Raw genomic sequence first — 24,981 nt, forward strand, 5'->3', positions numbered from 1 at the left:
ACAAATGTAATTACTTGTTAAATTGTGCTTTGAAAAGTTATCACCTTTCTGTGTACAGTTATATTTCACAGTAAGGAAATAACTGAAATTGTGGAACTGCAACCCATAACAATCTTTGAAATTTGCTCTGTAACTACTTGTTAAATCATACTTTGAAAGTTATCACTGATCTCAATATGCTATATTTCACAATAAAGAATGTAGAAAAAAAAAGATCCCACTCACCAAAAGATCCTATTTACAAGAACATTCTTTTCTGGGGTCCATACAGTTTCAAATCATCACAGATTGATACTGTAGGAAGTTTTGTCAAACTTTTCTCAAGAATTCCTGAAGCTTGAGGAAAATATGTCTACTTCACCTGGAAACTCCTTTCTTCCATCATATTATACACTTTATCAAGGACGTCAGAATTTTTCTTTTCTGCTAAAAATAGTTTCCTCTAATGAAGGGTAAACATTTGAAGAGATTATAACCTTAATCTTAGTCTCATTCTATTCACAAATATCTCCTGTTGATTCTGTTTCCCTAGAGAACCCTGACTAATACACTCAGTGACTATACTTATATGGCAGAACTTATTAGAATTCAGTAAAATTCCTTATTTCATGGCCCAGGATATAAATTAGAAATAATGTAAAATTTAGAAAAAAAATCATGGTAGTCATTTAAAATAAAAATATTTTCAAAATTATTAATTTGTTAATGAACTTTGGCATAAGTTATATCACTTTTTTAAAAAACTGCCTTTCAACAGAGTGGAATATCATTCAATAAACAGGAGTACAACTCCCCAGTGGAGGAAGTAGCCAGAGTGGAAGTTGGCACACCCCCGGAGGACCAAATCAGCGAGATCAGTCAGGGGTAAGACATCTTGAACACTTGCATCTTTGGGGTCTCCACAATCCCTCCATACAGATGTGAATGCCAGGGGGTGTCTGGGTGTTGTGACAATCTTCATTTCATTTCAGTGAAAATTCAGGTCTTTTTCGCTAATGGTGAGTGAAAATACACCCTGTAGTAAATCTTTATTACTATTGCCTTTTTATAACACCTTATAAATGTTTCTTTTTTTAAAAAACACAATCCTTCCTGCCTCATCCTCAATCTTTGTATCTGTATCTGTCTTGTGTGCTGTGTCCTAGGGAATATGAAGAAAGGGCTACACCAGATTGCTTCCCAGCAGTCGATTGTGAAGCATATGATATGATGGATGTGATGTCAGAGGTATGAAGAGGTGATGGGACATAGGAGATGGCAGCAAAGCAAATCAAAAGATCTGAGCAGCGTTGGGTTGGTGTTGGCAACCTTTGTCAAGCTTTCTAGTTTTTAGCCTAAAGTAGTATTTCCCCAAGTCTCTAATAGTGTCCCAGCTCATTAACACCTTGGCCATGGCGAATTAACCAAACTCTTATGGGGAGATGTTTCTGGTGGTTTATGATCACATGCCTATGAAAGAGTTCTGAAAAGCATCCCTGGACTGAATGAGGAGAAATATATTTATATGTAACTATTTCCATTGCATTTAATAATGGTAATATTCTTGGGGCTTTTCGTATTTTATTTTGAACTTCTTAATTATAATATGAGAAATAAAATATGATTCAGGTGAAAACCACATCAACATTTCTTCTTTCAGCACCCAGCCAGCGAGAACTCTCAGAGTTTAGAAAAGGAGTCGGGAATACGTGGATTGATGAAGTATTTAGAACTAAACATAGCAAGCAATGAGAAGGTCTTAAAAGAGCTGAATGATGTTAAAGCATCTGATATTAAAACAGCATGGTAATGTTAATGATAATATGAAATTTATGGTATTAGTGACAGAGTAACTAAGGAAAAACAGTGATCTAGAATTATTATAAGATATTCTCATGGTAAATATATGTCAATGTTAGCAATTTTATACCTCTGTGCTTATATTAATACTTAATGAAATAAGTATTAAAATACAATCATAACATTTCTTAATAGAAAAGTTATATAGGTTTATTACAAGACTGATGAAGAGAACTATAAGTTTGAATAAAAGTGTGTTATAAATATCAAAATATTTTGCACGTTGCCTCAGCATCCATCTTATTGTGGTGAAGCCTCTTGCCTGGACTGACCTTTGGCCTAGTTAATAAGCAGCTTTCCAGCCTTGGGGCATAAACTCCCCTAGGGCCCAAGCCTTCATCTGAGGTCACCACCCTCACCACCCACACACCTCACCCAAAACCCACAGGTGGTCCCAAATGATAAGCTAACCATCCCCACCACCTTGGGACGCCCAGTGTGTGTCCTTTTTTAGGCATTTGCTTTAAACTAAACGATCCTTGACTTAGTAGGGAAACCTACTAAGCTCCATCCCTGGACCACAATAAAGGCATAAGTCCACGGGTCCTTTCTGGTCTGCCCTGAGCTCCCTACCCTGGGCTGAGGCACCGGAGCCCATCGTGCTTCCCTTGACCCCTCACAGCCTCCCTCTCTCTCTGGCATCTGGGAGGAACAAACTTCTCCTCAGGTGTTTTGGCCTAGGTTTCCCAAATTTGACATTTGACTTAAGTATTTGAAACTGCATTATAATATTAATATTAGTATTTGATAAAATATTAAAATTTAATAATCTTTTCATGAAATGTGTTGTTTTTCAGTAATAATTTATATAGAAATTATGTACAATAACTCTTGCCCAACAGAGTGATATTTTTTAAATGTCATTTTATGATTAACTGAAAAAAAAGGGAATATTTAGAAAAACATTGATTCAAGTTTTTTTTGAAAATATCCTTTCACTTTCCACATAATAAATCATTATTCAATTTATATTTACAAATCAATTTCTAACATTTGTTCAGACTCTGACTTGCAAATTTTAAGTGATTCACACAGTTAATTACATCCTATAAATACATTCTCTGCTGGTAAAGAATACCTTGTTTGAATATTTGAGGTAGCTGTAGTCAACTAGATTGTTTCAAGCTAAAAGTTTTGGCCTGTGTCTCTTTAAAAAATTCATCAAATATTCATACTACTGATTAGAAATTTTATAATCATCTGCCTCTTAATGTACACATATGACTTAACATAATTTTGCTAATTTTAATTGTTTGGGAAAAGTTTTCCTCTGCATAGCAACTTCTCCAGGAGCTGAAACATAATTATAACCCCTTCCCTTAATTCCTATCCCAAAAATATGGCAGGTAGTTCCCACAGTGCTTCAATAAGTTGGTAATTATTTAATAGTTTTATAAACTTGTTTGATAAATTAGTAAAATTGTGTCATTTTGGAAAGTAAACAGAAAAATAATCATACTTGAGTTAGAAGTGAAAACAGAAAAATAAATCTGCTTCATATACCACGTGCAGCAGCAATGGCTTCAACAGACTATTGTGAGCTCTACTGATTTGTCTGTAGTCACCTCCGTGTGAGATCTACTCAGTGATACAATAATTTCTTTATCATCTAACTTTGTACTGGCTATAAATAGTCCAGCCATAGAATTAGCTCCTTTAATTTATACATACTTGGCAACCGTTCCAAAGCGCAGGCGTGGTTCTGCATAATGTGAGTGAGCACAGCATGAAGACCTACCAGATGACAGCTCCTAGATAAGAGTTTATATATGATGTTTTTCTTTATATGCTGGAACATGTGAATTGACACATTATCCCTTGAAGCAGGCAAGGTACAGCATACAGAAATTAAGAACCATTTATATTTTTGTCTCATTTGCCTGATTCTCTAGGAAATGAGCTGTAATAGAAGTCTAAAGTCAGCTGTGGATTTCATGATATTGTTTTAAAACTGATAATTCGGATTTAATAGCAGTAATAACAAAACAGTTCCATGTTCCAGTTTTATGATAGAGGCATTATCCACAAGCATTAAGTAATTATTAAGGTTTGTCATTTTTCTCCTTTAGTAAAATTACAGAGCTAGAGGAGAGGATCTGCAAATTAGAAAGAAGGTGTGCCCTACTGGAGGAGAACAAAGCCCAGGGATTCAAAAAACGTGTGGGAAAAAACCGTTTAATGAAACATTGTATGCCCATAAGAAAAGTTTTTTCAAGGCGGGTCAGCCCACTTTACCCAGGTGAGAATGAGTCACATATTCAGCTAGAGACCCAAAGTTTGTCAAATGCACGCATACATGCCCTTCTCTCGGGGATCCAGTGTGCAGTACCGTTTTACTGTTTCACCAGGTGTGATGTAAACACCCCTGCTTAGCCTTTCCTGCTTCCTGGACATCTCTAAGTTGGTATATGGCAGTGCAGGAAGCTCAGCACTTCCCAGTCCGAAGCCGAGTAGGGCTGACTTTTAAGCACTTCTGGGACTGAGATGGTTGATGTGGGAGTAGTTGGGGGCAGCAGTGGGTGTAGCAGGGATGAGGAGAATGGAGGAAAGTGGCATCTGTTCCTGATGGATCAGAGTCAGGATGAGACACTGGGCAAGACTCGGTTGGCAGTGGCTTTAAGGGGCACAGCGCAGGCTCTGTGAACACTGGCTCTTCCCTTTACTGCAGTGATGGATGACACTACCCAGGCGCCCCTCCTTCCAGTCAGGAACCCTGAGGCTCCATTGTTCTTTAACAGGTTTTTATTTCCTTTCTCTTTTTACCCTAGACCCAGAGTTGAGATCTGATACCACCAAGGACCCTGAAGAGGGGCTGCCACTCCCCAGCTCATCCCCTGCCCCCACCTCCCGAACGGACAGCCTGTAGTGAGATGAAAGATTTCTCTTCAGTTGTTTCTACAGAAAAAGGAAATCATAATGTATATAATACGCATGAACATTTAAGCTTCCTGCTTAAATGGCTTTGGCCATTTTGCACTGATTTTCTGTTTAAGTTCACTGGATCTTTTGTATTGATGTAATTTTAGTTATGATTCAGTAGCACAAAATAGTTATATGATAAAATAGTTTTCAAGAGTTTCTTTCCCTTCCTTTCGTCTTTCCTCCCTCCCTCATTTGTCCCTTCCTTCATTTCAAGGTTTGCTTACAAAATAAAATGTTGGATTATCTTCCCTTTTATAAAACTTTATTCTCTCTAAAACAGTGGCAGTTCATCATCTCTCTGGAATGATGTGAAATTATAATTAGTGAAAGACCTTGACTTACTATGTGGATGTTGCCCAGCTGACGGAAGCACCACCGCTGGACATTAAACACCTTTCGCTTGTAATTTCCAAAGTAGTTTACTAAGGGAATGGATTTTCTGTTTTTCACGTGAGGGAAGAGGCATCATTACCACTAACATATGCGACGAAAGCAAAGCACATATATAGATATACCATCTGGGTTATGAAAATGTGGAGTCATGGCTTTCTCTAGGAAGGTAAAGTGTATTGCCTCTAGGCTTTGAATGTCATGGAGTAACAGGCAGGAAGCAGGGTCAGAAATCAAGCCAAGGCCATCATTTTGACTGGCAAATAATTGGGTATTCTTTTACCTAAACATTCTACCATTTCAAAAGGTCAAAGGGGGTGCAAGGACAATACCTTAAAGGATCTGTAAGCCATGGTAGAGAGTTTGGAGTTTATTTGGCACCAACAGGGAGTTAATGGACTTAGCTTAAAATACATCAGTGACAGATTTTCAGTTTAGAGATTACATCCTGATCAGAGTGCACAGTCATTGATGGGTGTAATCAGAGGGAGGTCTTTAACTTAGGAAACACATAAAATAGATTAGAAAGAGAGGATGTTGTCCAGGCATTGTGTAGTGACAACAGGCATGGAGAAATGTGGACAAGTTTTTTAAAAATTCAGTTTATTGAGATATATTCCCATACCCTACAATCATCCACAGTGTACAATCAACTGTTCATAGTACTGTCATATAGTTTTGCATTCATCACCACAGTCATTTGTTGAACATTTTCATTACTCCAAAAAAATAAAAATAAAAGTAAAAATAAAAACACAAGTAAAGAAGAACTCCCCAAACATCCCATCCCCGCATCCTCCCATTATTAATTTATTTTTTGTTCCCATCTACTGATCTTTCCACTGGATAGATGCAGTGTGAGCCACAAGGTTTTCACAATCACACAGTCACACCGTGTAAGCCACATAGTTATACAATCATCTTCAAAATCAAGGCTAATAGGTGGCAGTTTCAGGTATTTACTTCCAGCTATTCCAAAACGCTTAAAACTAAAAAGGCATGTCTTCATAATGCATAAGAATACCCTCCAGAATGAGCTCCCGACTCTATTTGAAATCTCCCAGCCACTGAAACTTTATTTTATTTCATTTCTCTTCTCCCTTTTGGTCAAGAAGATTTTCTCAACTCCATGATGCCAGGTCCATGCTGATCCCCGGAAGTCATGTCCCACATTTTCAGAGGGATTTACACCCCTGGGAGTCATTTCCCATTTAGGGGGGAGGGCAGTGAGTTTACCTGCTGAGTGGGCTTAAGGAGAGAGAGGCCACGTTTGAGCAACCAAGGGATTCTCTGGGGGAGACTCTTAGGCACTGTTGTAAATAAGCAGGCTTAGCCTCTCCTTTGCAGTAACAAGCTTTGTAAGGGAAAGCCCGCAGATTAAGGGCTTAGCCTACTATTTTGGTAGTCGTCAATGTTGTGAGAATATTAGTAATAACCCAGATGGGGAAGTCCAACATTTCCACATTGCTCCGCAGTTTCTCAGGGGAGCCCTGCAAATGCATTTTTATTCTCTGCCCAAATTACTCTGGGTGTATCAGGATTTACCTTAACCTGCATAAACCTACCAGATCTCACTTGCTATTCAAAGTTCCATGTACTTATGGTGTTTGCATAAACTGACCATACAAGTTAAATTATTTAGTGTGCAACAGAAAATATAGATCCCGCACCAAACAGACATCTGTTCCCTTGGTCTAAAACAGAAGTTGAAGTTTTAAGACACAGTCAATATCGTCCTTTACCCTTTGGCCTGATTTGCCTTAGTCCTAACCAGATCAGCTTCATTCATATCTCTAATTGAAGTCTGAACTCTTTTTCAGCTTTTTTAACCACTGCTGTATGAGGTAATACTGACTTTCATAGCTGAGTAGACACCTTTGGTAAGTATTTAAGGTATATGCAAAAAAATCCTAGAAGATTGGAAGTAGGAATGAAGGGTATGGCGGAGTCTGGCCTGGCTAATTTGGTAGAGGTAGGACAAAACGACTTCTATTTCAGATAGGCTGGGTATGGACTGTCTAAATTATCTAAATGGAGAGTTTGAGATATTTGGTCTAACTCAGGAAAGATGTCCAGGATGAAAATAGCAATTAGGGAATCTTTAGCATGTAGACAGTAATTATATCCATGGATGTAGGGAAGAAAGTAGTTGAGATTGATAAACTACAGTGAGTGGAGGGAGGATAAAAGAGAGACCAAGAGAGAAACCCAAGAAATGCCTTCAAGTAAGTTTTGGGCAGAGACAGAAACACTTTAGAAGATACTAAAAGAGAACAGCTAAGGAAATAGAAGAAAATTAAAATCCAAGAATATTTCAAGGAAGAGTTAGTGGTCAAGTAATGAATGCCAGCCAATGGCCAACAAGCCAATAATGACAAAAAATGTTTCTTAGATTTAGTAACAAAGATTTTATGCTGACCAAGCAAGAACTGTAATGCTTCAGCCGTCTACTTTTAGATGGTATTTGCATATCGTGTAGAACCATCTGGAAATGAAGCCTAAACACTCTCTTCCCCATTATCTGATCATATAGGCTAGACCACAGAAGGCAACGTGGGAGGAGTGGGGGCCATGGGCATTTAGCCATTTTCTTATCTAGCTCACCTATGCCTTCTGGGTCTGTTCAAGTCCAATCTCTTATAAACAACCTCTGTTTCATAATGGAATATTGCTGCACACACCCAGCTTTAAGGGTTGATGACTGATACAACACCCAGTCTAGGACGGGCAACTCAGGTCACATGTAACCTGGTGGCCCATGGTTAAGTTTTCAGTGTCTACAAAGGCCCAGTCACAAACAAGTGCTATTTCCCAAAAGGAGAAGAGTTATCCACAGACACTGACAAGGTTTTCCTACAAAATCCTAAAGGTCTGCACTGTGATTCACCCATAGGGACTGCCAAAGGTCCCAAACAGCTTCTCTCTCTCTGCCACTGTCACTTCAAGGTGCCTCTGTCACTGTCACCATCACATCTGCTGGATCATATGTCCCAAGTCGCAGGGCAACTTGCATGGCAACCTGGACTTGTTGCAAAGCATCCTCCTGTTCTGATCCCCATTCAAAACTAGCAGCCTTTTGGGCCCATTGACAAATGGTCCAGAGTAGCACACTCAAATGAGAAATATGTTCCCTCCAAAATCCAAAGAGACCCACTAGGTGTTGTATCTCTTTTTTGATTGTAGGAGTGTCAGGTTGAACAACTTATCCTTCATGTTAAAAGGGATATCACAACATGCCCCACACCACTGGACCCCCAAGAAAGGTCGCTGAGGTGGGAAATTCCTGAAATTTTTGTCAGATTTATTTCTCACTTTCTGGTATGCAAATGTTTTACCAATAAGTGCAGAATATTTGCTACTTCTTGCTCACGAGCTTCAATCGGCACAATGTCATCAATGTAAGGAATATGTGTGACGTCTTGTGCAAGAGAAATGTGGTCATGGTCCCTTGTACTAAATTACGGCATAGGGCTGGAGAGTTGATATATTCCTGAGGTGGGACAGTGAAGGTAAACTGATGAATTGGCCAGCTGTAAGCAAACTGCTTCTGGTGGTCTTTACTAGGTATCAGGAAAAAAATTTGCCAGGTCAATTCATGCATAGCAGGCACAGGGGAAGTGTTAATTTGCTCAAGCAATGAAACCACACCTGGAACACTAGCTGCAATTGGAGTCACCACCTGGTTAAGTTTATGATAATCTACTGTCATCCTCCAAGTTCCAACTGTATTCTTTACAGGCTAAATAGTAGAGTTGAAAGGAGATGTGGTGGGACTCACCACCCCTGCATCCTTCAAGTCCTTGATGGTGGCACTAATCTCTGCAATCCCCCAGGAATGTGCTATTGCTTTTGATTTAGTATTTCACTAGGTGGAGGTAGTTCTAGTGGCTTCTACTTGGCCTTTCCTATCCCAATAGCCCTTACTCCACAAGTCAGGAAGTCAATGTGGGGATTCTGCCTGTGGCTTAGTATCTCTATTCCAATTATGCATTATGAAACTGTGGTTAATAACAACAGAATTGGTTCGTGGACACAGTGGACTCACTGTGAGACGGGCCTGAGCTAAAACTCCATTGATCACCTGACCCTCCTAAACCCCTCTTCTGAATGGTGGACCACTGTGATGTTTTGGGTCTCCTGGAATTAATGTCGCTTCTGAATGAGCCAGTGTCTAATAGTCCTGCAAATACCTGATCATTTCGTTTTTCCCTTTGCACAGTCATCCTGGTGAAAGGTCATAAATGCCTTTAGAGAAGGCTGGGAGAAAGATTAACAATATAGTTTTTTGGCAGTGTAGTTGGATCCTTCAAGGAGACCCAGCCTCTCCTTCACTCAAGGGGTTCTGGGTCTGGAAACTGTCTCAAGTCTGGGAACTGATTGAGGGGACGTGAATCTCTGTTCTGGTGATTCAAACTGACTTCCATTCACTTGACCTAGAACTCTACTATTTATAAAGAACAAGATAGGATTTAGCAGACTGCCCTTTTCTCTTCCATGGACACCAGGATCAACTAGCCAATGTTATAGGTCTCTGTGAGTCAGACTATTCAGATTACTGCTTTGATTCTCTGCTGTCTATTATGCTGACCAGAACCACCTTGTCTTTGGAAATTAAATACAGGATCCAATTATTCCATTGCATTTAAGGATTCCAGTTCAGTGGCAGCAGTTGTCATAGTAATTCATGACCTACAGAGAAGATCAATCACAGAGCTCTTAAAGAATGCTGGCAATTTGAAGCCATGGACTCATCTTTTTACCGCCTTCTCCAGGGCAGATAGGAGTGACCAGCCAGTCACTCCTTAGCTTGACTTAGTTTGACAGAAACTTGCCAATTTTAAGTCTTTGATTAGGAGTATCCAATGGTGATATTTTGCATATCTCTATTGCCACAGCACACCAAGGATTATCAGTGCCTACTTATCACTGGAACCCTAATCCTAACCCTAACACTATCCTAGCCCTAGCCCTAGCCCTAACCCTAAAGCTAACACTAGTCCTATCTTACCCCTTACCCTACCCCTATCCTTAACCCTAACACTAACCCATTAGTAACCCTAAACCATAAATTTGCTTATCAACAGTGTTAGTAAGCAAGATGTGTTCATAGAAGTGAAACATGCATTTCACTCAGTTTCAGAAACTAAGTCACAGAGGTTATTCAAAGCTCTTTAACAGAAACTTGCATGTCAACAGTGTTTATATGTTAAGATAAGTGCTAGAAGTAAGTGAAACACAGTTTCAGAAACTAAGTCACATAGGTGATTCGCAGCGCTCTAATAACAATAGCATGACAACCTAACCCTGACACTAACCCGAACCTAATTCTAGATTACTTCACTAAGGTTGTGGCCAAATGACTCAGGATGGGTCTTAATCCTATTACTTATAGGGAAGGCCCCAGAGATAGAGAGAAAACTAGAGGGAGCAGCCAGAAGCTGAAAATCAAGGGAATCTAAAACAGAAGGGAGAAGCCAGGAGAGATGCTGCCATGTCCATTGCCACGTGACAGAAAAGCCAAGGATCAAGGATCATTGGCAGCCAGCCCGGAATGCCGCACTCTTCTGGGAGAAAGTATCACCTTGATGATGCCTTGATTTTGGACTTTTAGCCTCAAAACCATGAGACAATAAATTCCCACTGTTTAAGCCAACCCACAGCATGATGCTTGTTTGGCAGGCAGGAAACCAAAATAAGGGGATTTTAGGCCAATTTGCACAATTAAGCCCGAAACACAAATTTGTGACGATAGTGCTGAATACACTAACTCTGAATCCCCAGGAGGTGACAGAAGAAGAGGAAGCTGCAGGCTTAGCAGCAGCAAGCCCATGAAGTCCAGAGCTTTGCTTTCTAGGAAGCTACTTGCCTCACACATTCAGGGGGACAATACGTTTCTGGTACTAAGGTGTCCAGAAGAAGCTGCAATTGGTGCTTAAGCTAAGTATTCTTTAGAGAATTTGTGTACAGCAAATGGGACCCACTGAGGAACTACACTTGGACTGGTGAGTTCTCGCCATGAGTGCAACTTTGAGGCTGTGTCTATACCTGGGTTTGATCCTTTCCTAAGGAGCATCTAGACCCCAGTCTTCTGAATTTCGATGTGGCTTCTAAACCAATTTGAAGTGGAAAAAGAGGATGTGGAAATCATCTTTCTCAGCCTATATCATTCCAAACATGAATCCAATTCAATAAAAGTTGTTGGACATCTGCCTTTGGGAGAATATCCATAAAAATGCAAAATTATCATTCCTAGGATATTATTATTATCTCAAAATACTAGTGTGGGTCAGGACAGCACACAAGTTGCACTCATTCAAATTAGCATTTCTTCCATGTTCATCCTGATGGGATCTGTGCTGGTTTGAATGTATTATGTCCTCCAGAAAAAGCCATATTCTTTGATGCAATCTTATGGGGCAGACATATTGGTGGGGATTAAGTTGGAATGTTTGGATTAGGTTGTTTGCATGAAAATGTACCCCACCCAACTGTAGGTGATAACTGTGATTAGATAATTTCCATGGAGGTGTGGCCCCACCCATTCAGGGTAGGCCTTGATCTGTGGAGCCATATAAAGGAGCTGAGGGGCAGAGGGAACTCAGTGCAGCTGTAGTGACATTTTGAAGAGGAGCTACAGCCAAGACGGACACTTTGAAGAAAGCACAGGAGCTGCAGATGAAAGACACATTGAAGATGGCCGCTGAAAGCAGACTCATGCTCTGGAGAAGCTGAGAGAGGACAAATACCCCAAGTGCAACTAAGAGTGACATTTTTGAGGAACTGCAGCCTAGAGAGGAACATCCTGGGAGAAAGCCATTTTGAAACCAGAACTTTGGAGCAGACGCCAGCCACGTGCCTTCCCAGCTAACAGAGGTTTTCTGGACACCACTAGCCATCCTCCAGTGATGGTACCCGATTGCTGATGTGTTACCTTGAATATTTTATGGCCTTAAGACTGTAAATGTGTAACCAAATAAACCCCCTTTTATAAAAGCCAATCCATCTCTGGTGTCTTGCATTCTGGCAGCATTAGGAAACTAGAAGAGATTTTGGTACCAGAAGTGGGGGGCTTTTGCTGCTATGTTTGCAAATACCAAACATGTTGGAATGGCTTTTTAAATGGATAAGGGGAAGATTCTGGAAGAATTGTGAGGAGCTTGATAGAGAAGGCCTAAACTGTTTTGAAGAGACTGTTGGTGGAAATATGAACTCTAAAGATACTTCTTGAAGTGGGGCCCCTTTCCCTTAATCCTATAACATCTGCAAAACAAAAGTGTTGTGTAAACGGCATTAGGCCATGAGGAGGGGGGAGTGAGACTGTACCTGTACCAGTTAAAGGAAGCAAAACTTTACTGTTTAGGGGAGGTGAAGCTGCGGTTGCACGCATCAGCCAAACATAACCCTTTTAACAATAACTGCTCCAGGTCCAAGTGAAACTCTTTGTAACCCTTTAATAATCAATAACTGCTCAGTTCCAAGTGAAACTCTTTGTAAAGTGAAACTCTTTGTAAAATTGTTTTTTGTAATCAAAAGCTAACTGCCAACTCTGCTTCTGTTAAAATAGTTGCTTGCGTTTCTAGAATACGGTTTCTGTCTATATAAGACACAATCGCACACAGGTCGGGACTGCTCACTGAATTCCCTGTGCGGAGGGGGTCAAGCTGAGCAGTCGCTGGCCGGCTAATAAAGGCTCTTTAAATTCTGTTTGGCTGTCTCGTACTTTCACTCGCGGGCACCGTAACACTTCTGATGAGGCCTTGAACAGAAATGATGAATGTGTTATTGTGAACTGGAAGAAAGGCGATCCTTGTTTTAAAGTGGCAGAGAATTTGGCAAAATTGAGTCCCGGTGTTGGATGGAAGGCAGAATTTGAAAGCGATGACCTGGAATATTTAGCTAATAAGATCTCCAAAGAAAATATAGAAGAAGTAGCATGGCTTCTACTTGCAGCTTATAGTAAAATGTGACAGGACAGAGATTAACTTAGAACTGAATTCTTAGATTCAAAGAAACCAGAAACTGATGGTCTGGAAAATTCCAGGCTTCCAGGGGGTGGATCCCCAGAAGCTATAGCCCAACATGAGGATTTAACCAAACATGGAACCCAGCTGCCATTTCAATACAAGCCAAGATTGAAGATGGAGTTATCCAGAAAGGATCTGTGGAAAGTCCTATTGTCTGATGGCTTTGACCCCTGTGTGCTTCATGCAAAGCCAACAGAATTTTTGCGAGATCTTTATAGACAGAGCCGTTGCCAGTCTGGACTGGAGGAGACAGACAAGGAACAAACTGAGGGAAAAATTTCTTCAAAGACTGAGCCATGGAGGTTGAGGCCTGGAGTCAAGAGGTCTCGGGCTGGGAGAGCGGAGCAGCCCACACGCATGGAAAGGGTGAGTTTGCCCTGGAGGTCAAGGGCGGGCCTTCCACCTCGATGCTCAGGAAGTGTTCTGCCACTGCAAGCTCCAAAGAAGGTGGAGCACATTCCCAGGGAATTGGGGAGAGCCTGGCTGCCACACACTGCTCTGAAGGGGTTGAGCATGTGCCCCAAAGATGGAAGGGAATCTGGGAGCTGCCCCGATGTTTGAGGAGGGTGGGGCCGAGAAGGCGGTCTCCCCAGTGTGTGGATATTTTGGAGCACTCACCTAAGCGTTTGGAAAGGAAAGGGCTGCTGAAAAGGCCCTTAGGAAGGGTTAGACTCCTGCTCTCTCAAGCCCCAAGGATGCACCCTCATTCTGTAAATGACTCTCAGACTTTGAAATCTAATGGAGTTTGTCCTGTGGGTTTTACGAACTGTTTTGGTCCTGTTAACCCTGTTTTCCTTACTCTTTCTCCTATGGCAATGGGAATGCTTATCCTATGACTGTCCTTCCTTTGTATACTGGAAGCACATAAGCTGTTCTAAGTTCACAGATCCATAGCTAAAGGCAAAGTATGCCTTAGGACTGACCACGCCTATAATTGATTTTGATGGGATCTCGTACTTATCTATTGTTACTGAAATGAGAAAAAGTTTTTGTGATATTGTGATGGGATGAATGTATTTTGTATTTGGAAAGAATATGCTTTTCTGGGGTCCAGGGGGTGGAATGTGCTGTTCTCAATGTATTATGCCCCCAGAAAAAGTCATATTCTTTGATGCAATCTTGTGGGGCAGACATATTGGTGGGGATTAAGTTGGAATGTTTGGATTAGGATGTTTGCATGAAAATGTGCCCCACCCAACTGTAGGTGATAATTCTGATTAGATAATTTCCATGGAGGTGTGGCTCCACCCATTCAGGGTGGGCCTTGATCTGTGGAGCCATATAAAGGAGCTGAGGGGCAGAGGGAACTCAGTGCAACTGTAGTGACATTTTGAAGAGGAGCTACAGCTAAGAGGGATACTTTGAAGAAAGCACAGGACCTGCAGATGAAAGACATTGAAGATGGCCGCTGAAAGCAGACTCATGCTCTGGAGAAGCTGAGAGAGGACAAATACCCCAAGTGCAACTAAGAGTGACATTTTTGAGGAACTGCAGCCTAGAGAGGAACGTCCTGGGAGAAAGCCATTTTGAAACCAGAACTTTGGAGCAGACGCCAGCCACGTGCCTTCCCAGCTAACAGAGGTTTTCCGGACACCATTGGCCATCCTCCAGTGAAGGTACCCGATTGCTGATGTGTTACCTTGAATATTTTATGGCCTCAAGACTGTAAATGTGTAACCAAATAAAACCCCTTTTATAAAGCCAATCCATCTCTGGTGTTTTGCATTCCGGCATCATTAGCAAACTAGAACAGGATCCAAAGTAAATTTCCCTGATTTAAGAGACAATGTTATGTCTCTCACAGGAAACCTCTCTCTCTCCTTCTCTCTGTTCAACACACACACACACACACACACACAGACATACACACACACACAGACACACTGTCTTTCTCATCTAGCAGGCCTTCTACATCTGAATGTACTTTCCTGGCCACTATTATCTCTTCATTGGAAATACTATTTCATAATTTACAATGTATGTGGTGCTGATCTTAGAAAAGATTTCCTTTCAATAGGGAGGCAGCATTGGCCTTAGTAAATAGCTGGGCTAAGCCTCATCCATATTTCGTTTTATTTCATCTCAGAGTCAGAAAGAATTAAGGAGACTTCTAGATACCCATATAACTTTGAAACTATCATTAAGGAGACTTCTAGATACCTGCATAACTTTGAAGCTATTGTCACTGACTTAACCAATCAGACTCTTTGCTTGTTTCCTACTACTGGAGTCAGAATAGCAATGTACTTTCTAATTACATTTGCGTGTTTTAGTTGGATAATTTGATAAATCATGATAAGACTTATACTCGTAATGACAAATACATTCCATTGAGCCACTTATATCCCAGGCATTGTGCTGAAAGGTTTTATCTGTTCTCTAAATTAGTCAGTCAAAATATATTCAGGTAAGACTTCTTAAACACAGCTGCAAACCTGAGCATAATGAATAGAATTTAGTGAACACTATGGTAGAGTCAACCTCGTCCTCCACTGCTTCCTGGACTTTCCTTCCACCATCAGTTCAAACGATCCAGTACCTCCCAGGCAGCCAATTACCAGCAATTCTCACAGGATGCACTTTTATTACTGGGATTTGAGTAAACCTGTCTCCCCTACCCAGAACAGATGCCTGGAAAGGTAAGAAAAAGTTCTTCTTTCTAGCATCCCCTCAAACTGAGGCCCTTCTAGCCAATGGCTTATTGGACTACAAAACCCTTAACTCATTATTTTCCTCTAAAAACACATTTTTGATGATTTTCATTGATTTAAATATTGTTTCACCAGTTACAATTGTAGTCTTTACATGTATGTATCTTTGATAACTGAAGAAATTTAGCTTAGTTTTATTTTTATGCTAACAATCTTATTTGAAAAATTTAATATGGGATTTGACTTTAAACACCCCTATGAATCACACTGAGACTTTAAATAAAAAAAACCATGTGGGCGTGCACACACACAACACCAATAAAAACCTAGCCTTTGAATTGAAATTTCCATAAGTTCCCCAGTTTCCTCTTAATTATATGGTAATCATTATTCTGCTGTATCTATTCCAATTCTTAATGATAACATTAATTGGAATAGCGATCCAATTTCCTATATTCTCTCCATCGCAGGAACAATTTAATTATATATCAGGAAAGCCTGAGCCATTTCCTCTCCTTTTCCCCAGCTGATACATCCACCACTGGTAAAAGATATATACAGAGTTCTTGTTTTGATTTTATTTTTAACATTATTTGACACAACGGGAAAAATCTTTTAGCAAAATACCTAAGTCAATTTCTTAAAAGTACTAGCCCAGGTTTTCCTTTTATCTTGACTCTGACAGATAATGAAATAGAAACCTAATGTCTACCTGAATTTTAGACTCTAGGATGCCAATTTCTTTGGCCAGTTATTCCTGGGTAGCTTTGTCAGGGTAAGCGTTTTGTTCAAACCACGCTCGTAAAGTATCCTTTTGACTCTGGGTGTTAATCTTGTCTTGCCAGGTTTCTCTTCATAGTCCACTTCATGACTACAAGGATACGTTTATGACTTAAACAATGGTGTGAGCACATGCCTTATGTCTATTTTAGGTTGAAAGCCTCTAAGTACAATAATCACTATTTACTTTTACTGTAGGGATACACTAAAACCGTGCTAAAATGGACACAGAAGTTTCAATAAATATATTAGAAAAATGATCCTCAATGATCTAAGTTTCTGAAGCAAGAAATTCCAGAAAAGCCACAAAATTACATGCCAAGAAAACAGGAATTAATAGAAAGTAGGAGAATTAATGAAAATAAATGAAACAAGTAAAACTCATGAAAAAAACTAAAACACTGAATCAAATGAACAAATGGTACTTTCTAATAAATAATTGTATCAATAAAATTAAATAGTAGTTAATTCAATATTTTTTTCTCTAAACCTTAAAACTTTAGGTAGAGGATCCAGATATGGCATTCATGGCTGCCATCTTCAATGCGAAATTTAAATATCCAGCTGCAGAGTACCTATGAATTCCCTGGAACAACTTATCATGGAAAATAGCTCCTACCCCAACAATCTATCCCTCTAATCATGTCTGTCATTTAAACTTTTTAAACACTGCAAAATAAATAAGGTATTTGGTTTTATAAAGAACAGAACAAAGTCGCTGATAGGAACTTACCACTTGAAGTGATGGTTAAATCCATCTTGGAAGAGGCACATGGATTCTATCAAGCTTCAACCTGAGCAATCATCTATTCACTTCACTACAGCAGTGAAACCAAATGAGAGAAACTTTAAAATTACTTTAGATAAGGGACAGAATATAACAATTTCTCAATCAATAGAAGAGACTATTAAATATCAAGGCCAAATATATCCCACTTGCAGTATCTAGAATTCAAATAAGATGGAAACAATTCACCGATATGATTTACATGCATAAAATGTACATTTATGAAAGACTATCTTAAAAATTAAAATCCTATCATGTCTCCACTTGAGATGTTATACAATCACTTAAAGAATATCACTAGCACTGTGTTAGTTTCTTAGGCTGCTCAAACCATGAAATAGTTTGGTGTAGGCAATGAGAATTTATTTGATTATGGTTAGAGTCTGGAAAAATATCCAAATCAGGGCATCATCAAGGAGACGCTTTCTTCCCAAAGAACAGCTGCTGGTGATCTGTGGCTCCTCTGCTACATGGCAGTGCACATGGTGGTGTATGCTGGTCTCTCCCTTCTCTTCCAGGTTTTGTTGCTTTCAGCTTCTTGATTCCTTGGCTTTCTCCTACTCCCTGCATTCATTTGGTATATAAAGGATTCCAGTAATAGGATAAGACCCATCCTGAATGAGGTGGGTCATACCTTAACTGAAGTAGTGTCATCAAAAGGTCCTACTTATAATGAGTTTACACCCACAGAAAGAGATTACATTTAAGAACATGTATTTCTGGGGTACATATAGCTTCAAAACACCATAAAATCCAAAAAAGAAAAAAGCAAATTTATTTTAGGGAAAAGAAACAATAAAATTCTTGCTGTGTTTCTGGATTATTTTAGTGGACTTGTTAATGCAAGAAAATACTATAATTAAACTACCTACATATAGAATGACATGAAGCACTTATAAGCTGTACTGAAATTGTCTACAGACATAGAACATTAAAAAGTACAACTAAAAGGTTTCTATTTTAACTACTGCACAATCAAATAACAGAAATAACACTAAAAGAGGAAAAACATATTTATTTTATTAGAGATAAAAAAGCATCTTGCTGTGGATCTGGATCTGCAGAAGCAGGCCCACTGGAAGGAGGGGTCAACTCAGAGGTGACTTACTCCTTTTTCAGGCAGTGTGGACAGCACTCGGTGGAGACAGATTTCTGTGACTGGTGGAGGATGTGTCAGGCCAGGAATGCCCCTCAGTAGAGAAGATTCCTAGGCAGTTTCTGCCTCAATTTCTGGAATAGGGGGGAAAGCCAAAGAGTCTTCTTTTCAGGAGGTGACCCTGGGGACCCCTCTGGAACATCTGATGTCTGACAAAGGGACAAGGCAGAGGAATAGGGCCTGGGCCAGAGGTTCCCTGTACCAGAGGGGAGGTTAAATCAACAGGTCCTGAGCTGCTCCAGAAACACTGTCTTGCTCTTGAAGAGGAGGAGCTATGTGGGATGGGGCTGACATGCAGGGGGTGGCTCTTTCTCTGGGGCCCTGATCCTGGGAGGGACCCTGGATCTCCAAACAGGTACAGCCTGATGGCCCTCCTACTTCGGGGGTCTGTACAGCTTTGTGTATGTGTGCCTGAGTATGTTTATTTACCTGTACCTGTGTCGTGGGTACAGTCCTTCCCCTATATCAATTTCTATCCATCTATAACTATCCTCTCTCTCATCATCAACCTAAAGCTATGGATTTATTATTCTCTAGTTATTCAATTACCTGAACTAGCAGTTTCTCTCTTGTTTGTACAGATAACCATCCTCACAGTTTCAGGCCCCAGGACTCCCATCAAGCATGTCTAGTGGCCTCAGGTGCTTGGGTACCAATCACAGAAACGCCACTCAACAGCCTTTTGTGAAAGTGTCAGTGGCACAACATAGGGGAAGGGCATTTCAAGCTGAGGCAGCAATGAAGGAAACAGTTCTTGTCACCTTGAGGTGGCAGCTCAGTGCTGTCAGCTATACATGGGAATGTGGCTTTGGACCCAAAGGGAAGGTCACTTTGCCTCAGGGCCAGGGGCTTGTCACAATACTTAAACCAGGCCCCTGACCTGGTCATCCGGCAGGACTGATCCACGTCCAAGCAGGTGAAGCAGAACTCCATGTGGTATTGTATTCCATGCTCTAAGACTGAGCAATGGTCGATGGCCCCGCAAAGAAGGCACAGCACCTGAACCCCTCAGTGCCCCACATCCTTACTGTGGTCAGCCAGGAGCCTGACTCACATAGTCATCCATTCCAAAGATGAGCAAAGTGAGCCAGGGTTGGAAACAGGGACTCCACTCTCCATTGCATTAGAGGACTCCACTGGTTGCAGGAGGGGATGCCCACGTGTAGTCTGTGCACAAAGGATGGGGGGATTTTCAGGGTCCTCAGGTGGTGGGAACGTCCCCTCCAGCACCAGGATTCACCCTCACTCGACAGTCCTGACTCTGGACATACAATGATCCACTGGGGACCTTTTCTAGCAATTTGAAGTATGTATTTCAAAAATCAAAATACCCATTTCAAATTATTTGCCCATTTATAAACTGGGTTGCCTGTCTTATTATTGAGTTGTAAGAGTTCTTTACATATTCCAGTTTAAAATGTTTTATATGAAACTTGTTTAAAAATAAATGTAGTTCAAATAGCCACTAACAGTACATTTTTAGCTTATTTAATGAGTTTTAGAGCATTTATATCTAATCTGTTTTAGATAATTATTTTTTATACTTTTTAAACTCATAGTGTCACGTTCCCTACCCTCCCATCCCCGTTATTTGGGCTCTTCTTAAAGGAGCCACTTAGCCCTGAGGGTGAAATTAAGTTTCACAGTGATACCTGTCACCAGAAACAGCTGCTCATAATCACACTTCCCGCTTTTCCATCCCTCCTTTTTTCCTAGTGACAGCATAACTGGTGCTGTTTTCTTGTATTGGCTATGCTTCTAATTCCAACAAGTCACTTGAGAATCCTCTTTCAAGATACTGTGCCCCAATTCTTATTTTTTTTTAATCCCTAAAGCAAAGATCTAATTCTCAAGCAATGTCTGTAGTTCAGAGGGGGTGAACAAGGAATGATTCATGCTAGGAATCTGTGATGTTGTTCTTTAGAGTAGCAACATGAGTGTAAACAATAGACGATAAACATATTTAATAAAACTGTTTCAATTGTGTTGGAAACATAAAGATATCTGATATTCAATAGTTTAAATGTTTTATATGTAAATGTTTTGAAAAGATTTTTTCCTTGTCTGTTTTGCCTTTTTCTTAACATTGCTGAAGAGCCAAGTTTTTATATGGAATAAGTCAGTGTATTGATTTTTTCTTTTATATGTTGCACAGTCATATTTAAGAAAGTTTTTTAAAACCTAAATTCACTATTTTAGTTTCCTAGCTTCTAAAACAAATACCATAAAGGACTGGTTTAACAACAGGAATTTATTGGCCCACCGTTTCAGAGGCCAGAAGGTCTGCTTCCTTCTAGAATCAGTATCTTTTTTTTTTTAATTTTTAACTTTATTTATTGAAAAATTAAAACAAACAATCAAAAAATGCAAGATTTCAAACAAAACAAAGGATTAAGAAAAACAACCTAAAATAACTACTTTTTTTCCAACATGTTCCTACCATACCCAAAGAAAATTAATAAACTATAACCAAAGGAATAAGAAAAACAAATAATCTAAAATAACTACATTGCTTCCATCATTTTCCTACCATACCCAAGAAAATTTACAAACCATCATCATTCCTGAGCATAGAATCAGTATCTTTTGGTTGGCTGGCAATCTTTGGGGTTCCTTGGCTTTTCCGTCATATGGCAACTCACATGGCAATGTCCTCTCCTTTCTCTTCTGAGTTCCCTTGACTTCCAGCTTCTGGCTGGACCCCATGGCTTCTATATGTATCCGACTTTCACACTGCTTATAAAGGATTGCAGTAATCCCAATTAAGGCCCAACCTGATTCAGCGGGGCCACACCTTAACTGAAGTAACATCTTCAAGTGATTCTATTTACAATGGGTCCATACCCAGCAGAATGCAGACCAAGAACCTGCCCAAACTGGGGTACACAATCAATTCAGTCACTAAGATTTTCTCTTTCATTTTTCCTAGGACATTAATAGATCCATCTCCTAAATTTAGTCTATGATCTAATTTGAGTTGATTTTCATATATGGTGTGACGATGAGTTTTATCTTTATATATATGAATGTTCTACAGTTCCAGCATTATTTGTTGAAAAGATTATCCTTTCCCTATCAACTTGCTTTCATACCTTGGTTGAAAAATCAATTGCCCTTATATGCATAGGTCTATTTCTGTATTCACTATTCTCTTCTGTTGATCTATTTTCCCACCTTTACACCCATCGCACACTGTCTTGGTCATAGTAGCCTTAAAATAAGTCTTGAAATCAGGTAGTTCAGACCTCCAACTTTGTTCTTCTTTTTCAAGTTTGTTTGGATATTTTATGTAAATGTTTTTCAAACTGAGTACTACTACTATTTTGAACGGGCGAAGTTTTTCTTGCAGTGAGGGAAGCTGTTCTTTACATTTTAGGATATTTAGCAGCATCCCAGGCCTCTAAGAACTAGATGGCAGTATTGTATCTCCCAATCATAACAATCTAAGTATCTCTAGATGTTGCTAACTCTCTCCTGGTGTTCTAGTTTGCTAATGGTGCAGAGTGCAAAACACCAGAGATGGATTGGCTTTTATAAAAAGGGGATTTATTTGGCTACACAGTTACAGTCTTAAGGCCATAAAGTGTCCAAGGTAACACATCACTAATCGGGTACCTTCACTGGAGGATGGCCAATGGCATCCGGAAAACCTCTGTTATCTGGGAAGGCATGTGGCTGGCGTCTGCTCCAAAGTTCTGGTTGCAAAATGGTTCTCCTGGGACGTTCCTCTCTAGCAAGCTTGCTCCTCTTCAAAAACGTCACTCACAGCTGCACTAAGTTCCTTCTCTTTGAGTCAGCTCATTTATATGGCTCCACTGATTAAGACCCACCCTCAATGGGTGGGGCCATGTCTCCATGGGAATATCTCATCAGAGTCATCACCCAGAGCTGGGTGGGGCAAATTCCAAGGAAATCTAATCAGCACCAAAACGTCTTCCCCACAAGACTACATCAAAGAATATGGCTTTTTCTGGGGGACATAATACATTCAAACCGGCACACCTGGGGAGTAATATTACCCCTGGGATAAGAACCACTGTTCTGTATCCTTAATAATTCTATATAAATTTTAGAATCACTGTCAAATTTTTAAAAATGCCTGCCAGGATTTTTATTGAGATTGCATAGAATCGATACATCAATTGGGGAGAACTGATACCTTAAAAACATTGAGTTTTATGATCCATGGTCAAGGTATATCATTATTTTTATTTAAGTTTTCTTAACTTCTCTCAGCAATGTTTTGCATTATTGTATATAGGTCTTGCACATTTGTCAATGTATCCCTAAATATTTTAAATGTGTGATGATACTGTATGTCTTTTAAAATTTTATTTTCTGATTGCTTTTGCTGTAGTAGAAATACAATTGACTTTTTAATATTGATTTTATATCATCTAACCTTGCTAAACTCACCGATTAGTTCTATTAGCTTTTTTGTGTCTTCCATAGGATTTTATACATAAATGATCAAGCCATGTGAAAATAAGACATTTTTACTTCTTCCTCTCCAATCTGGATGCCTTTTTTTTTTTAAACTGTCAACTTAACTGGTATAAATTTGTTTACAATATCTCTTCTTTTTATTTTAATGACTGTGGAATCAATAGTGATGGAGTGTGTCTTTATCCTGTTCAATCTGCAGCTACCCCATGGCATGCATATATGAGAAGATTCCAAAGAGGAAGTGAAACTGCTATAAAATAGAAATTTCCATGATGGAAAGCATTTTGCATGAAACATTCATGGCACTGAAAAAGTACTTCAATTCAGAAGAAACACTTTTGGCTCTTACTCTGAATATACATGGTTTAACCATGCGCAAAAGCAGAATGACACTGTATACATCGGATGTGAAGGAGTGTGTGGGCATTTATGTATTTTGGGGGCAAATTCATTTGACAAATTTTAGGTGCCAAGTTGACTATGTGAGGCAGTCTCACTTGCTCACAGTAGCGTGACTCTTCTAGAAAAAAATTCCTCATGGGATTACAACATATCCTCCTAAAACAACTTTTGCCCATACAGTTTTAGGATATGAGAGGTTGTTTTTTCTCCTCTAGGAGAGCACAACTTCTTCATATTTCCCAATTTTCTTCTCTAGCTCTTTATTTTTACTTAAGGTGAAGAATAACAAGGAAAGATGTTAGTAATTACTAAATGTTAACAGATGACCTCTGCAGCATGTAAAGAAATATGGAACTTTAAGAGATTACTGCTATTAAATCTGAATTATCAATTTTAAGACACTTATGATATCAAAAGCAGATTTCAGAATTTTTACAGCTCAATTTCTGGACAACCAGGCATATGAAGAAAAAAATATATCTTAATTTCTATGTGGTGGACACAGCTGCTTTCAAGTGAAAATGTGCGGATTCGCGTCTCAGGGATATAGAAAAAATTACTTACATTTTAAACTCTAACTCGGGCCTCATCCAGCAGTTATTTATGCTATGTTCCTTCGCACACTACCGAATGATGGCTCTTTGGAAGATCCACCAAGGATATATATATTAAACAGCCTACTTTTACGACTGGATTCTTGGTGGAAACAAGAAAAAGCTGGGTGCTCAGTAATTCCTCAGGAGGATCCATTTATTGTTGTTACTGCGCAGATCCCACACATCGGGGACTGCAGACGAGTCAGTAAGACTTGCCGCACCGTGTTGAGACTAGCGTCCTTGATGGGTTGAGGCTGGGGTCCAGGCGTCTGGCAACTGCTGCCCCTATCCCTGGAGGGCCCCTGCGAAAAGGCATCTGCGTGCTCCCGGGAGCCTCCGGCGGCTGCACGAGCCATCCCCGCCGCTCCCGGACTCAGACTTCCAGGAGACGCATCCAGGCGGTGCTGGCGGAGGCCTGGCCGGCAGCGCGCGGTGAGCACCGAGTCCGGTATGCGGCGACGGATCGACCCGGCTCCTCCCCAGCGCCGTCCGCATCCAACGCGACCGCCGTGAGCGCTCCACCAGGAGGTGAAGGGCTCTGAGACCACAAGCGCCCGCGAGCCGGGGACCGGAAGCTTCGCTGTCGAGGGGGTGCGTCCCGCAGGCACTTCCGGTCCCCGTCGCGTCGGACAGCGGCACCTCAGGATAGGCGCTGAGCCAAGTGGGGAAGGAGTGTCTGGAGCCAAAAGCGGGATTTAGCCCCCTCAGGGAAAACTAGGAACATAGTCGTTAGCGTCATAGGTCATATTTTTTAGGCTCAGGAGGGAAAGGCCGGGCACTGTTCCTGGCGGGAGAGTCGGGTCCTCTGGGACTTGGTGCTTGGCCCCAGGAGTCAGGATCAGTGCCAGGCCAAAGGCCTGTGGGCTTTATTGGTGGCTCGAAGTCTCCGGAATTAGTGCCTGGCCTCAAAGAAAGGCCTTACATGCTTGAAGCGTTCTCTTGGGGCCTCGCGATACCCTCACGATGTGTGTTGCTCCCGAACCAGCCC

At 40.4% G+C, this 24,981-nt stretch overlaps 1 protein-coding gene across 1 annotated transcript in view; it reads right to left on the bottom strand.

The window, feature by feature from the left end:
* LOC119518772 (double homeobox protein B-like) overlaps positions 1-24,538 on the bottom strand; it is a 63,769-nt gene extending 39,231 nt beyond the window's left edge. The window contains exons 1-2 of the mRNA XM_037816129.1: positions 23,962-24,538; positions 17,340-17,424 (exon numbers count right to left, since the gene is read on the bottom strand). The gene's annotated coding sequence lies outside the window, so the exon portion shown is untranslated. The remainder of the gene's footprint in view (positions 1-17,339; positions 17,425-23,961) is intronic.
* Positions 24,539-24,981: the final 443 nt, after the last annotated feature.

Source organism: Choloepus didactylus, chromosome 22 (genome assembly GCF_015220235.1).
Source record: "Choloepus didactylus isolate mChoDid1 chromosome 22, mChoDid1.pri, whole genome shotgun sequence".
NCBI lineage: Eukaryota > Metazoa > Chordata > Mammalia > Pilosa > Megalonychidae > Choloepus > Choloepus didactylus.